Below are 17460 nucleotides of genomic sequence, written 5' to 3'. Positions count from 1 at the left end.
TGGGAAGAAAAAGTCTCTGGCTATTTACTGAATCTAAGCCTCTTATGATCTAGCACTTCTCAATCAAGTCTCCTCTCATTTTCCGTCGCTCCAAAGAGAATAGCCCTAGCTTGCTCAATTTTCCCTTATAAAACATGTTCTCTAATCTAGGCAGCATCCTGGTAAATCTGCTCTGCACCATATCCTTCCTATAATGAGACAATCAGAACTGAACACGATACTCCAACTGTAGTAAATAAGTCACCTGGGCCAGATGGACTACACTTCAGGATTTTGAAAGAGACGTCCGAAGGGAATGTGGAGGTTTCAGTAGTGATCTGTCAAGAATCACTAGATCTGGAATGATTCCGAAGACTGGAAATCTGCAAATGTCATTCCACTCTTTAAGAAGGGAATTAGGCAAAAGACAGGAAGTTACAGGCCAGTTAGCCTGATATACATATTGGGACGATATTGGAGTCTATTATCAAGGATGAGGTTTTGAGGTACTTAGTGGCACATGATAAAATATGCTGAACTTAGCATGGTTTCCTTAAGGAGAAATCTTGCCTGTCAAATCTGTTGGACTTTGAGAAAATAACAAGCAAGATAGAGAAAGATGATCTGTGGATGTTGTGTACTGAGGTTTCCATAAGGCCTTTGACAACACGCCACACACGAGGCTGCTCACAAGCTATGAGCTGTTACAGAAAACTTTCTAGCATGGATAAACCAATGGCTGATCGGCAGAAGGCAAAGAGTGGGAATAAAGAGAGCCTTTTCTGGCTAGCTGCCAGTGACTGGTGGTGTACCACAGGGGTTGGTGTTGGGACTGCTTCTTTTTACGTTATATGTCAATGACTTGGATAGCAGAATCGATGGCTTTGTGGCTAAGTGTGCAGATGATATGAAGATAGGTGGAGGGCAATTACTGTTGAGGAAGCAGTGAGTCTGTTGGAGGACTTAGACAGATTGGAAGAACAGGCAAAGAAGTGGCAGATGAAATATAGTTCAGGGAAGAACATGGTCGTGCGCTTTGAAGCAATAAAAGTGCAGACTATTTTCTAAAGAGGAAACATAATCAGAAATCAGAGGTGCAAAGGGACCTTGAGCAGAATTCCCTAAAGGTTAACTTGCAGGTTGAGTCAGTGGTGGGGAAGGCAAATGCAATGTTAGTATTCATTTCGATCGGACTGGAGCATAAAAGCAAGGGCTTTATAAGGCATTGGCCAGACCACAGTTGGAATATTTTGAGCAGTTGATGGTGCCTTATCTAAAAAAGAATGTGTTGACATTGGAGAGGCTCACGACAATGATCCTGGAAATGAAAGGTTTAACATATGAGGAGCACGTGATGGGTCTGTCTGGGTCTGTACTCAATGGAGTTTATCAGAGTGGTGGTGGGGGGCAGGGGAATATTGACAAGCCTAGATTGAGTGGACGTGAAAAGGTTGTTTCCTGTAGTGGGGGAGTCTAGGACCAGAGGGCACAGCCTCAGAATAGAGGGACAAACCTTTGGAACAGAGATGAGGTAAAATTTCTTTAGCCAGAAGGCGATATGTATGGAATTCATTGCCACAGACAGTTGTGGAAGCCAGGCCATTGAGTGTATTTAAAACAGAGGTTGATAGGTTCTTGATTTATAAGGGTGTCAAAGGTTAAGGGGAGAAGAGAGGAAATGAATTGAATTGAATTGACTTTATTTCTTACATCCTTCACATACATGAGGAGTAAAAATCTTTACGTTATGTCTCCGTATAAATGTGCAGTGTAGAATTTATAGTAATTTATAATAAATAGCACGTACAACAGGACAGTCAATATAACATAGAAATACAGTTGTGTCAGCGTGAATTAATCAGTCTGATGACCTGGTGGAAGAAGAGTTCATCCAGCTTTTTTGTACATCTCGATTTGACCACAGCATCTGCAGTGTACTTTGTGTCCCAGAGCCTGTTGGTCCTGGCTTTTATGCTGCGGTACCGTTTCCCGGATGGTAGCAGCTGGAACAGTTAGTGGTTGGGGTGACTTGGGTCCCCAGTGATCCTTCGGGCCCTTGTTATACACCTGGCTTTGTAAATGTCCTGAATAGTGGGAAGTTCATATCTACCGATGTGCTGGGCTGTCTGCACCTCTCTCCTGCGATTGAGGGAAGTACAGTTCCCATACCAGGCAGTGATGCAGCAAGTCTGGATGCTCTCGATTGTGTCCCTGTCGAAAGTTCTTGGGATCTGGGGGTCCCATACCAAACTTCTTCAAGGAGATGCGGGATGAGAGGGATAATAAATCAGACATGATAGAATGGTGGAGCAGATTTGATGGCCTAAACTGCACCCCTGTCTTATGGTCTCATGGGTTATATTTTAAAAAGGTCGAGATGTCCAAGCACAGAAAGCATCAAGGGATGTATGGGGAGAGGTTTTTTCTTTGGGAATTGGCACTGGTTTATTATTGTCCCAAGTACCGAGTTACAGTGAAAAACTTGATCATGCAGATCAAGTCAATACACAATGCATTGAGGGAGAACGAGGTGAAACAATTATGATGCAGAATGAAATGCAGCAGCTACAAAGAAAATCCTGTGCAAGTAAACAATGAGGGGCAAGATCAAAACGAGGTAGGTTATGGTAGATGTGGGAATACGGCATTGAGTAGGGGAATGTGTTGAATGACAGAACACTCTTGAAGGCCAAGATGGCTCCCATTTACATTATGGAATGTAGAAGACTATGATGTTTTGCTGGCCTCTTAACCTATTCTAAGGTCAATCCAACCCTTTCCTCCTACGTCGCCCTCCATTTTTCTATCATCCACGTGCCGTTTCTTAGAAGTCCCCAATGTACCTGCCTCTACCACCACTCGTGGCAGGGCATTTCCAAACACCCACAACTCTCTGTGTGAAGATCTTACCTCTGACACAATACTTTCCTTCAGTCACCTTAAAGTTAGCCGTTTCCAGCCTGGGAAAAGTCCACTCGATCTACGCCTCTTATCATTTCTTGCACACCTCTATCAGTCACCACTCATTCTCAATTGCCCCAAAGAGAAAAGCCTTCTCACTCGCTCTTTCCTCATAAAACATTGCTCTCTAATCCAAGTGACCAATCCTCTTAAGACATGGCCTCTAGTTCAGGCAGCATCCTGGCAAATCTCTTCTGCAAATTCTCTAAAGCTTCCCCATCTTTCCTTCAACAGAACTGAGCACAGAATTCTAACCAAGGTTTTATAGCCCTGCAACACTTCCCATGGTCTTAATCCTTCAGGACACAGTAACAATAAACTTCCTCCAGGTTCTAGGAATTCCACTCCTAAAATGGGAGAGGTTTAAATGTGAAATCTGTCAGCCGGCTCCCAGCCTCCCAGATCCGTGTTGCTCCAATGACCTCTTTGTATCATTTTCTTTGATTTGAACAATCCTATTGTTCTGTATTTAGATGTTGTTTTTCCCTCTGGATCACAGGGTGCTGATTGTTGCAGGCGTGACTTTAATCTCCTGCAGTGTTCGACAAGACAACCGAACACAGCCGGCTCAGAAGCTGCTGCCTGCACCTCATGAAACTGGGTTTGAAACGAAAATGTGAACCACACTCTCTGCAGATCGTCAGACTTTAACAGACCTGCCTGACTACGTTCCAGCAGCCTCCTCTAGTCCGCTATCCATAAAGCGCAAGATGCTGGGAATCCAAAGCCACGCAGCCGGATTGCCAGGGAGGAGCTCAGCGGGTCCGAAGGCGTCTATGGAGAGGGATAAACTGGCGTGCTTCGAGCCGAGACGTTGACTGTCTATTCCTCTCCGTAGACGCTGCCTGACCTGCTGAGCTACTCCAGCATCCTGTGTGCGTGTCGCAAAAGGAGTGTCCGTTCAGAAATCCCGTGGCAACCACAGCCCACCCAGCAGCTCGTCTACCAGCCAATATTCCGTATCTTGTCCTCAGCCCATCTAGAAGCAATTAAATGCTAATTGCGTCTATGATGCACCATCAATAACTCACTCTGAGACGTAAAAGCGAGGTATCGACTTTTATTGACTGGAAGAAGGAACGAGCAGTGAGTGACCACCATACTACATCCTGGAGACTGAGAGGCCGGGCTCAGACCTCCATCACCTTTATACAGGGGTCTGTGGGAGGAGCCACAGGAGCAGTCATCAGGGGGCGTGTCCAGACAGGTATATGTAGTTCACCACAGTCTATCTTTACATCTCAGTTACAGCCCAGTTGTACAAACAATGCGACGAGACAATAAATGCATGCGGTACTAGTCACGGTCCCAGCCAAACTGAGGGACAATTGTTGGTCTGGATCCCAGAATTCCCCATCCAATGCACAACTGACATCAGGAAACCCTTTCTCCTTCATTTCCAAACTCTCCTCTCTTTGAATTTGCAGCTGACCGCCTTTCCGTTCTCAGAGCGGCTGTTTGTTCTGATATCCCGCATCCTTGGAGAACATAGCAGGCAGAGGCCTTGCAGATCTTAAAGGTGGCCATTTACCTCAGGAAGATGGGATTATTATATAACCATATAACAATTACAGCACGGAAACAGGCCACCTCGACCCTTCTAGTCTGTGCCGAACGCTTACTCTCATCTATCCCACCTACCTGCACTCAGCCCATAACCCTCCATTCCTTTCCTGTCCATATACCTATCCGATTTTTTTTTAATGACAGTATCGAATTTGCCTCTACCACTTCTACTGGAAGCTCGTTCCACACAGCTACCACTCTCTGAGTAAAGAACATCCCCCTCCGTGATACCCCTAAACTTTTGCCCCCTAACTCTCAACTCATGTCCTCTTGTTCGAATCTCCCCTACTCTCAATGGGAAAAAAGCCTATCCACTTCAACTCTATCTATCCCCCTCATAATTTTAAATACCTCTATCAAGTCCCTCCTCAACCTTCTACGCTCCAAAGAATAAAGACCTAACTTGTTCAACCTTTCTCTGTAACTTGGGTGCTGAAACCCAGGTAACATTCTAGTAAATCTCCTATCTCCAATATATTCCTAGAGGCTCTGGGAGATAGGAAACGCAGCAGCCCCAGACAGGAAGAAAGTTAAGAGTGAGATTCTCCAATTAAAATGCCAGGATTGATGGAATCTTGTCTTTGAGTGAGCTCCTGGATGAAACGCGGATGGCTTGCACATTGTCTCTTTAAATTTACTCTCTCTTTCACACTTGTACTAAAACACACAGGCACTGCCATTCGCAGTAATACTGCCAGGCAGCCTCATAATTACATAGTCAACACAGCCACCTTGACAGCCACACACAAATTGGCAGGATCCCTGACACTCTGATTCACCCTGTCAAAAATGCCACAGTTAAGTAACAAACAACAATGAGATGGCTGAGTTCCAGCCAAACATCACTATTACATTCCTTCCCACTGGGCTATTTATAACCTGACTCTCCAGCCTCGTGCATGGGATAGCATTTAAGATCAACATCTTCGGACTGGGCTCCAATGCACTAATAATTTTGTCTGTGTCAGTTCAGAACCTACATGTTCAGAATCCAGTTTAATATCACTGGCGAGTGTCGTGAAATTTGTTAACTTTGCGGCATCAGTACAATACAATAGTAATAAAGGAAAAATTATATATATACACACTCACACACACTCACACACACACACACACACTCACACACACACACACACACACACACACACACACACACACACACACACACACACACACACACACACACACACACACACACACACACACACACACACACACACACACACACACACACACACACACAGTACCTACAAAAAGTATTCTCCCCCTCTCCTTGGAAGTTTTCATGTTTTATTATTTTACAACATCGGATTTAATTTGGCTTTTTTGACACTGATCAACAGAAAAAGGCTCTTTCGTGTCAAAGTGAAAACAGGTCTCTACAAAGTGATCTAAATTGATTACAAATATAAAACACAAAATAACTGAATGCATTAAGTATTTGCCCCCCCCCCTTTAATATGACACACCAAATCATCACCGGTGCAGCCGATTGGCTTTAGAAGTCACACGATTAGTTAAATGGAAAGCACCGTGTGCAATGAAGTTGTTTCAATTGATTGTAGTAAAAAATACACTTGTGTCTGAAAAGTCCAGTTGCTGGTGAGTCGGTATCCCAGCAAAACTACGCCATGAAGACAAAAGAACACTGCAAGCAACTCCGTGAAAAGGTTATTGAAAAGCACAAGTCAGGAGATGGATACAAGAAACTCTCCAAGTCACTGAATATCCCTTGGAGTACAGAGAAGTCAATCGTCAAGAAATGGAAAGAATATGGCACAGCTGTAAATCTGCCTCGAGCAGGCTGTCCTCAAAAACTGAGTGACTGTGCGAGAAGGGGACCTGTGACAACTCCGGAGGAGTTACAGGCTTCAGTGGCTGAGATGGGAGAGACCGCACAGACAACAACTGCTGGGTGCTTCACCAGTCGCAGCTTTATGGGACAGTGGCGAAGAGAAAGCCACTGTTGAAAATCTCACATGAAATCTCAGCTAGAGTTTGCCGGAAGGCATGTGGGAGACTCTGAAGTCAGCTGGAAGAAGGTTATATGGTCTGATGAAACCACCATCAGACTAAACGTTATGTTTGGCATAAGACAAACACCGCACATCATCAAAAACACACCATCCCTACCGTGAAGCATGGTGGTGGCTGCATCGTGCTGTGGGGATGCTTCACTGCAGCAGGCCCTGGAAGGCTTGTGAAGGTAGAGGGTAAAATGAATGGGGCAAAATACAGGGAAATCCTGGAGGAAAACCTGATGCAGTCTGCAAGGGAAATGCGACTTGGGAGAAGATTTGTTTTCCAGCAAGACAATGATCCCAAGCATAAAGCCAAACCTACACAGGCTTAAAAACAACAAAGTTAATATCCTGGAGTGGCCAAGTCAGAGTCCAGAACTCAATCCAACTGAGAATTTCTGGCTGGACTTGAAAAGGCCTGTTCATTCGCGATCCCCATGCAATCTGACAGAGCTTGAGCAGTTTTGTAAAGAAGAATGGTGAAAATTTGCAGTGTCCAGATGTGCAAAGCTGATAGAGACCTATCCACACAGACTCAAGGCTGTAATTGCTGCCAGAGGTACATCTACTAACTACTGACTTGAATGGGGTGAATACTTGTGCAATCAATTATTTTGTGTTTTAGATTTGAAATTAATTTAGATCACTTTGTAGAGATCTGTTTTCACTTTGACATGAAAAAAGTCTTTTTCTGTGAATCAGTGTCAAAAAAGCCAAATTAAATCCACTGTGATTCAATGTTGTAAAACAATAAAACATGAAAGCTTCCAAGGGAGGTAAATACTTTTTGAAGGCACTGTATATATTAAATAGTTAAACTAAATAAGGAGTGATAAAATAGAAATAAAAAGTAGTGAGGTAGTGTTCATGGGTTCAATGCTCATTCAGGAATCAGATGGCAGAGGGGAAGACGCTATTCCTGAATCGTTGAGTGTGTGCCTTCAGGCTCCTGTACCTCCTACCTGCTGGTAGCAATGGGAACAGGGCATGTCCTGGGTGATGAGGGTCCTTAATGATGGGTGCTGCCCTTTTGAGGCATCGTCCCTTGAAGATGTCCTGGATACTACAGAGGCTGGTGCCCGTGATGGAGCTGACTGAGTTTACAACTCTCTGTGCCTACTTCGCTCCTGTGCAGTAGCCCCCCACAGTCCCGCACCCCCCATACCACACAGTGACGTAGCCAATTAGAAAGATTCGTTTTATTTTGAGATCCTCTTTATTTTTAATCACGTGAACATTGAAAATGCGTGTTTGCATTAATAACTGACACAGCCTAAGAAATTCATTGCCGCAGACGGCCATTGAGGCCAGATCATTCTTAAAGTGGAGGTTGATTAGTCAGGGCACCAGCGTTTACGGGGAGAAGACAGGAGAATGGGGTTGAAAGGGATAATGAATCAGCCATGATGGAATGGTGGAGCAGATTCAATGGGCCAAATGACCAAAGGACATGCCCTCTTCTCATTGCTACCATCAGGGAGGAGGTACAGAAACCTGAAGGGACACACTCTGGGATTCAGGAACAGCTTCCTCCCCTCTGCCATTCTAAATGGACTACCTCACTACTTTTTTAACCTCCATTTTTCCACCACTTATTTTAACCTAACTATTTAACATACATACAGAAACTTACTGTGATTCAGGTTTTATCTATATTTGTCACGCATTTCGTTGTATTGCTGCTGAATTTCATGATGTGTGCCGATGGTATTAAACCTGGCTGTGATTCTGCTCCCCTGGGAGGTCTATTGCCTCATGGGTTGGGGGCAGCCTGTAAGCGTGGCCACTCATTCCACAACATCCCCACCACGTTCACAGAAGCACTCAGAACACGGCAAGCCGCAACCTCAAGATGGAGACTGTTTCCTCAGAATGGAATGTTGTACTTAACCGAGGAGAGAGGAGGATGATGGAATGCTAGACCTGTAACCCTCACATCTGCTGTCAGTCAATGTCTATAAATAGTGATCGAATGACAGAGGATTAAACCGGATCAGGCAGTATTTTACTTTTGAGTAATGAGGTCAGGTCCTGATGGGATGTACCCCAGGTTATCGCAAGAGGCAAGAGGCATTAGCGGCAGACCAATCGACTTGAAGAGAGAGCAAGAGAGCTTCGTATGGGTCGTGGAGAAAAGCTTAAAATGGAGCATTTCCCAGGGCTCGGCAAATTAGTGGTGGTCCAATCAATTTGAAGAGAGAGAGAGAGACAGAGCTTTGCACAAGTCGGGGAGCAGAGTTTAAAAAAGGAGCGTCTCGCAGGACTCGGCGCATTAGAATAGTGGGTATGACCGCGAGGCCAGTTTTCTGTTCTGGGTGTCAGAGGTGGGATGTCCGGGAGACTCCCAGCCTCCCTGATGGCCACATCTGCACCAGGTGCATCGAGTTGCAGCTCCTTAGAGACAGAGTAAGGGAACTCGAACTGCAGCTCAATGACCTTCAGCTTGATAGGGAGAGTGAGGAGGTGATAGACAGGAGCTACAGGTAAGTAGTCATCCCGGGGCCACAGGAGACAAATAAGTGGGTGACCGTCAGAAGAGGGAAGGGAGGGCATCAGGTCGTGGAGCCCCTTAACAATAAGTACTCCATTTTGAGTGCTGTTGGGGGGGGAACGACCTACCTGGGGGAAGTGGAAGTGGCTGTGCCTCTGGCACAGAGTCTGGCCCTGTGGTTCAGAAGGGTAGGGAAAGGAAGAGGGTGGCGGTAGTGATAGGGGACTCTATAGTTAGGGGGTCAGACAAGTGATTCTGTGGGTGCGAAAAAGAATCAAGGATGGTAGTTGGCCTCCCAGGTGCCAGGGTCCGAGATGTTTCTGTGTGCGTCCACAATATCCTGAAATGGGAGGGCGAGCAGCCAGAGGTCGTGGTACATGTTGGTACCAATGACATAGGTAGAAAAAGGGTGGAGGTCCTGAAAGCAGACTACAGGGAGTTAGGAAGGAAGCTGAGAAGGAGGACCTCAAAGGTAGCAATCTCGGGATTGCTGACTGTGCCATGCGACAGTGAGTATAGGAATAGAATGAGGTGGAGGATAAATGTGTGGCGTAAGGATTGAGCAGGGGGCTAGGGATTCAGATTTTTGGATCATTGGGACCTCTCCTGGGGCAGGTGTGACCTGTACAAAAAGGACGGGTTGCACTTGAAACCAAGGGAAGCTTGCTAATGCTATGGGGGGGGGGGGGGTGGTATTTAAACTAGATTTGCAGGGAGGTGAGAACTGAAGTGAAGAGGCGGGTTTGAGCACAGGTAGAGACAGCTTGTAAGGAGTTTGTGAGGAAGGACAGGCAGATAGAAACATGGAAACATAGAAAACCTACAGCACAATACAGGCCCTTCGGCACATAAACCTGTGCCGAACATGTCCTCACCTTAAGAATTACCTAGCCCTCTATTTTTCTGAGCTCCATATTCCTGTCCAGGAATCTCTTAAAAGACCCTATCGTATCCGCCTCCACCACCGTCGCTGGCAGCCCATTCCATGCACTCACTCTCTGCGTAAAAAAACCTACCCCTGACATCTCCTCTGTACCTACTTCAAAGCACCTTAACACTGTGCCCTCTCATGCTAGCCACTTCAGCCCTGGGAAGAAGCCTTCGACTATCCACATGATCAATACCGCTCATCATCTTATACTCCTCTGTCAGGTCACCTCTCATCCTCCACCACTCCAAAGAGTAAAGGCCAAGTTCACTCAACCTATCCTCATAAGACATACTCTCCAATCCAGGCAACATCCTTGTAAATCTCCTCTGCACCCTTTCTATAGTTTCCACATCCTTCCTGTAGTGAGGCGACCAGAACTGAGCACAGTACTCCAATTGGGGTCTGACCAGGGTCCTATAGAGCTGCAACATTACCTCTCGGCTCTTAAACTCAATCCCACAATTGATGAAGGCCAATGATGAAGGCCTTCTTAACCACAGAGTCAACCTGCACAGCAGCTTTGAGTGTCCTATGGACTCGGACCCCAAGATCCCTCTGATCCTCCACACTGCCAAGAGTCTTACCATTAATACTATATTCTGCCATCATATTTGACCCACCAAAATGAACCACTTCACACTTATGTGGGTTGAACTCCATCTGCCACTTCTCAGCCCAGTTTTGCATCCTATCAATGTCCCGCTGTAACCTCTGACAGCCCTCCACAGTATCCACAACACCCCCAACCTTTGTGTTATCAGCAAACTTACTAACCCATCCCTTGACTTCATCATCCAGGTCATTTATAAAAATTATGAAGAGCAAGGGTCCCAGAACAGATCCCTGAGGCACTCCACTGGTGACTGACCTCCATGCAGAATATGACCTGTCTACAACCACTCTTTGTGGGCAAGCCAGTTCTGGATCCACATAGCAATGGCTCCTTGGATCCTATGTTTCCTTACTTTCTCAATGAGCCTTGCATGGGGTATCTTATCAAATGCCTTGCTGAAATCCATATACACTACATCTACTGCTCTACCTTCATCAATGTGTTTAGTCACATCCTCAAAAAAATTCAATCAGGCTCGTAAGGCATGGCCTGCCTTTGACAAAGCTATGCTGACTATTCCTAATCATATTATGCCTCTCCAAATGTTCATAAACCCTGCCTCTCAGGATCTTCTCCATCAACTTACCAACCACTGAAGTAAGACTCAGTGGTCTATAATTTCCTGGGCTATCTCTACTCCCTTTCTTGAATAAGGGAACAACATCTGCAACCCTCCAATCCTCCAGAACTACTCCCGTCCCCATTGATGATGCAAAGATCATCGCCAGAGGCTCAGCAACCTCCTCCCTCACCTCCCACAGTAGCCTGGGGTACATCTCATCCGGTCCCAGTGACTTATCCAACTTGATGCTTTCCAAAAGCTCCAGCACATCCTCTTCCTTAATATCTACATGCTCAAGCTTTTCAGTCCGCTGTAAGGCATCCCTACAATTGCCAAGGTCCTTTTCCATAGCGAATACTGAAGCAAAGTATTCATTAAGTACCTCTGCTATCTCCGCCGGTTCCGTACACACTTTTCCACCATCACACTTGATTGGTCTTATTCTCTCACGTCTTATCCTCTTCACATACTTGTAGAATGTCTTGGAGTTTTCCTTAATCCTGTCCGCCAAGGCCTTCTCATGGCCTCTTTTTGCTCTCCTAATTTCATTCTAAAGCTCCTTCCTGCTAGCCTTATAATCTTCTAGATCTCTATCATTACCTAGTTTATTGAACTTTACATAAGCTCTTCTTTTCTTCTTAATTAGATATATAATAGCCTTTGTACACCATGGTTCCTGTACCCTACCATCTTTTCCCTGTCTCATTGGAAGCGTACCTATGCAGAACTCCACGCAAATATCCCCTGAACATTTGCCACTTTTCTTCTGTACGTTTCTCTGAGAACATCTGCTTCCAAGTTCCTGCCTGATAGCCCCTTACTCCAATTAAACGTTTCCCTAACTTATCTGTTCCTATCCCTCTCCAATGCTATGGTAAAGGAGATAGAATTGTGATCACTATCTCCAAAATGCTCTCCCACTGAGAGATCTGACACTTAACCAGGTTCAATTCCAGATCAAGTACAGCTTATATTCTTGTAGGCTTATCTACATATTGTGTCAAGAAACCTTCCTGAAAACACTTAACAAACTCCACCCCATCTAAACCCCTCACTCTAGTGCAACCTATCCTTTCTGTACAGGTCAAACCTGCCCCAAAAGAGGTCCCAATGATCCAGAAATCTGAATCCCTGCTCTCTGCTCCAATCCCTCAGCCACACATTTATCCTCCACCTCATTCTATTCCTATACTCACCATAATCCCGAGATTACTACCTTTGAGGTCCTGCTTCTCAGCTTCCTTCCTAACTCCCTGTAGTCTGTTTTCAGGATCTCCTCCTTTTTCCTACATATGTCGTTGGTACCAATATGTACCACGACCTCTGGCTGTTCACTTTCCCACTTCAGGATACTGTGATCAGAAACATCCCGGACCCTGGCACCTGGGAGGCAAACTACCATCCGAGTTTCTTTCCTGCGTCCACAGAATTGCCTGTCTGACCCCCTGACTATAGAGTCCCCTATCTCTACTGCCTTCCTCTTCCTTTCCCTACCCTTCTGAGCCACAGGGCCAGACTCTCTGCCAGACGTTTTATGTTTCAGAAAAGCCATAGCAACTCATTCATTGAGCACCAAAAAACTGAACTCAAAGCATGATAAAAACTCTCCATGTAATTACCTCATCACGTCAGACCAACCTCTTAAAATGAATCCCCAACTCAATGCTGATGGTTGTGAATTATGTACTTTCCAACGATTACGTTACCCGACACAGGCCCACCGCCAGGACTGACTGAAACCGGCACCTTCAGCCTGTTTGGAGTTTGAATGATCCACCCAGCTTGGGTCCCGTGTTCCGTGGGTGGAGGAACAGCAGGTGCCTCTGGCTCGTCCACGGGCGTGTTGACACATTCATGGTCAAGTCATGATGGCAGGGCCATGGTTGCGGGATCCTCCAACTCTTGGTGGGCCAGTTTAAGACGATCTATCGAAATACGTTCAGATTTACCCCTCTTATCTATGATAAAAGTCTTTCCTCTCCATTCCAAAACACAGAACAGGCCATCGTAAGGAGGCCTAAGGGGACGTTGTTGTGCATTAGGCGGGACAAAAACAAACAAGGCGGAATGTAGATTAACAGAAAGCCAAGAGTACGCCATGATGGGAGACAGGAATTGGGCAGAGGAATTGAATTCACTGCACACCGGGTGGTCGTAGCATCAGGAATGAGGTCACCTGGCACTCATAACATCTGTCCGTACACCAACTCAGCCACGGGAGAGCACAGGTCTTCTTTTGGAACTGTTTTGAGCCCCAGCAGGACCCACAGGAGACGATCATACCCCTCAAAGCAGCCTTCAAGGAGCGGTGAAGCTGCTCGCATAGGCCAGGTGATTTGCCGTGGTGCGCGTGACGGCGAGTTCCCATGTGTCCTCTTGCAGTCCACTGTAGTTAGGGAGCAGCCACAGTGAAAATGAGGAGTTTTCCCAGAGTGATGAGAGAATGGGAGGGGGAATATATTTTCCAAAGCTCTGAAATAAAAATAGAAAATGCCTCACCTATTAGTAAAACATCCGTAAAGTATTTTTTTTCTCTTTTCCAGTTCGGATGAAGGTCCTCAAACCTGAAACTTTAACTCTTTCCACAGAGGCTGCTGGACCTGCAGAGTGATGCCAGCACTTCTGTCATCGTGTGTGTGTCACGGAGGGGAGCTGGGGGATGCTAATGTCCTCCTGTGCCTGCTGCTCGTGCCTTTCTCAGTGCTGGTCACAGGCATGGACAACCGTCTAACCCTCGGAGAGTTGCTCCAGTCTTTGTAGATGATGCATTCTTTAGCGAATGCTCAGGTTGTCAATCATAAGGGCTTCTTTGCTCTGGATGGTCTTGGACACGGAGTCCAGGAAAGCGGAGAGCATGTAGTCATAGTCCTGACATCTGCCTTGTGGTCAGCGGCAGACATTTTTTCTCTTTTCTTTCTTATTTATTTATCTATCTTTCTATTGAGTGCAAAATAGGCCCTTCCAGTCCCTCGAGCTGCACCACCCAGTAATCCCCTGCTTTAATCCTAGCTTAGTCACAGGACAGTTTACAATGACCAATCAACCTACATCTTTGTGGGAGGGAACCGGAGCACCCGGAGGAAACCCGTGTGGTCACGGGGAGAAGGTACAAACTCCTCACAGGCAGCGGTGGGAATTGAACCCGGGTCGCCGGTACTGTAAAGCGTCGTGCTAACCACTACGCCACCGTGCCGCCCCAGCTGTAAGTGGTGTTTTACAAAACCCCGGACAGGCTTTTGCTCAGTTAGTGACTCCCAGAATGAGATGAGGAGGAAGTTCTTCAACCAGAGGGTGGCAAATGTGCGGAATTCCTTACCACAGATGGTTGTGGAGGTGACGCCACTGGGCATATTCAAAGCAGAGGCTGACAGCCACTTAATTAGCTATGCGCCAAAAGGTATGGTGAGAAGGCGGGAGAATGGAGTTGACTGGGACAATAAGTCAGCCATGATCAAATGGCAGAGCAGACTCAATGGGCTGAATGGCCTCATTCTGTTCCTATATCTTATAATCCTATGGTTTTATGGCAGATGATTTATTGATAACCTTACTTAGGAAGCGTTCTTACTGTAATAAAATTCCCCAAGATGCTTCATAGGAGCACCATCAAACATCATTTGCCACCTCGGAAATTGCTATGAAAATTTGTTGGAACAGCTGAGTTTAAAGGAATATCTTATAGAAAGCAGAAGCGAAGTAAAGGGGCAAAATGTTTAGAGGGAAAATTCCACAGCTTTGGACCTGGCAACTGAAAGCAAGTCTCCCAATTTGGAGTAATTTAGAACAAAATTCACAGTTCAAAGTGAATTTATTGTCAAAGTACATTACCGTCACCATGGACAACCCTGAGGTTCATTGTCTTGAGGGCATTCAAAGTAAATGCAAAGAAGCCAATAGAATCAATTAAAAAACCGCACCCAACAAGACAACCAGTGTGCAAAAGGCAATAAACTGCAAATACAAAAAGAAAAAACAAACAAAATAATAATAAATAAACAAACAATAAATATTGAGAACATGAAATGAAGATTCCCTGAAAGTGAGTCTATAGATTGTTCAGTGATGGGGCAAGTGAAATTAACACCTTTGGTTCAAGAGCCTGATGGTTGAGGGGTGATAATTGCCCCTGAACCTGTTAGTGCGGGTCCTGAGGCTCCTGTACCTCCTCCCTAACGGCAGCAGTGAGAAGAGAGCAAGGCCTGGATGGTGGGGGCGATGATGGCTGCTGCTTTCCTGCGACAGCACGCCATGTCGAGGTGCTCAATGGTGGGGAGGGCTTTACCCGTGATGGACTGGGCCGTATCGACCACCTTTTCCATTCGGGGGCTCTTGGTGTTACCAAAAAAAAGCAGCTCCTCCGGGAGTGCATGAAGTACAACTCTAGCTTGTGTGCTCGGGGGCTTTCCCTGAAATACTTCAGTCTTGCTTGGACTTCTGGTACACATTCAGCCCTGGCGTTTCCTTTTCCATTTGCTGAGGATGTCAGGAAGGGAATTTTAGGATTTCGATCCAGTGAGGATGAGGACAAAGCCAGGCTGGCGTGCGATTTGGACGTGCACCAATTGTGTTCTCCTGGGCTTGAACTTGCTCAAGCTGTAGAGCGAGCAACTGCACCGCGTTCTCCAGCCACATTGTGCTGGAGGTGAAGTCAGTGCCAGTCGCACTTCAGACTTGTAGACATCGTAGAGCCCTTGTGGGGGTATCAGGTGAATCTGGGGTAAAGGGACAAAGTCATTTCTTAGGGTCAAAGATGCTTCCTCGGATCTGGAAAGTGAGAAAACCAGCCTACTTTCAGCTGCGGAGAGAGGCAGAGAGGACAGAGGAAATGTCTCCGACAGGGTGCGGACCCAAGTTGTCAGGTCCTTTGAAAACCAGCAGGTGGAGGCAGAGGGGAACAATGAAAGAGAAAGGACTGGCCACATCGTGTTCATCCCTTTCTTTTCTCCCCTTTAACAATAAGCCTCTATGTCACTCATCCCTGTAAGCTATTCTGAAGTTTCCTTGGGAATATGGGAATTAGTGCGGGAAGTGGTGCTGATGTCATTGAACTAGGGTCTGAACGACTGCCATCTCTTGCCCTTCCTTGAGCACATTCACTCTCTCTGTGTCAATTTGATAGCCCCAGTGGGATGACAATATCCGTCAGTTTAATTTTAGCCAGAAGGATATTGCTCCATCTTCTGCTTTTATTCCATTTTAATCTGTAAGGAGTGGAGCTGAACTTCCCGCCGCCTGTCGCTTACAATAATCTCCATATCCACTCTCACTGCAACCCTTGCACTGATGGAAACGGGGTGCAGAATAAGCTCCAGCAACCAGCATCGCAACTTCCATCCCGGAACGTTGCCCAATATTGGGTTCTGCAATTTCAGATAACCAGCCTTTCCTGTTTGCGACAGAGCTGGCCAGCCCTAATGCAAAGTTAACTACCTTAACCCTCTGCACAGATGCTGCCTCAACTGCTGAGTAATCCCAGTGCCCTATTTTGTTTCAATTTTATAATTGTTGTATTTTCTCCCTCCCTCTATTGCCCTGGTTCATTTACTAACTACACGTTATTTCACTTGGACAGCCTATCAGAGGCATACCCTCTGCCCTTCTCACCATCTCTGCCCCTCCTCTGCAAACAAAAACACACTTGTTTTCACATTTCTCCAGTTTCACTGAAGGGACTCTAGCTGTCTCCCTCCTTGCAGACTGCCGCAGGACCCCTTGAGAGATAGAAACATAGAAAATCTACAGCACATTACAGGCCCTTCGGCCCACAATGTTGTGCTGACCATGTAACCTACTCTAGAAGCTGCCTAGAATTTCCCCATCGCATAGCCCTCTAGTTTTCTAAGCTCCATGTACCTATCTAAGAGTCTCTTAAAAAATCTTATTGCATGAAAAATTATGTGCTTTCTTTTCCATTTCCAATGAAATATCTTACTGACAGGGTGAAGACCAGTGAACAGGGTCTGGGTCCTGCACTGACTGACCCTCCAAGTGGCCCTGGGAGTCTTTAGTGAATATCCAAATTCCTGTCCTTAATGATGCAGTAGCTTGTGGTTAGGTGTGTCCTAAGGAGATCCTGCAACCATGTCCTGAGGTCAAGATAACCCCTCCCAATATCAATTGTCTTTTCCTTTGCCTGCTCAGCCCCCTCTGATCACTTTTACCGTTCATGGCCAGCTTCCCTTTGTTGTGGTAAGTGTCAGTCTGACCTGTTCATCGAAAGCCGCTCTCCCCCGGGATTGTGGTAAGTGTCAGTCTGACCTGTTCATCGAAAGCCGCTCTCCCCCGGGATTGGCCCGCTTAAGGGGCAATGCAGTCCTTCCACAGGATGCCTGATGC

Source organism: Hemitrygon akajei, chromosome 31 (genome assembly GCF_048418815.1).
Source record: "Hemitrygon akajei chromosome 31, sHemAka1.3, whole genome shotgun sequence".
In the NCBI taxonomy this organism is placed as follows: Eukaryota; Metazoa; Chordata; class Chondrichthyes; order Myliobatiformes; family Dasyatidae; genus Hemitrygon; species Hemitrygon akajei.
This window is presented reverse-complemented; position numbering follows the sequence as displayed.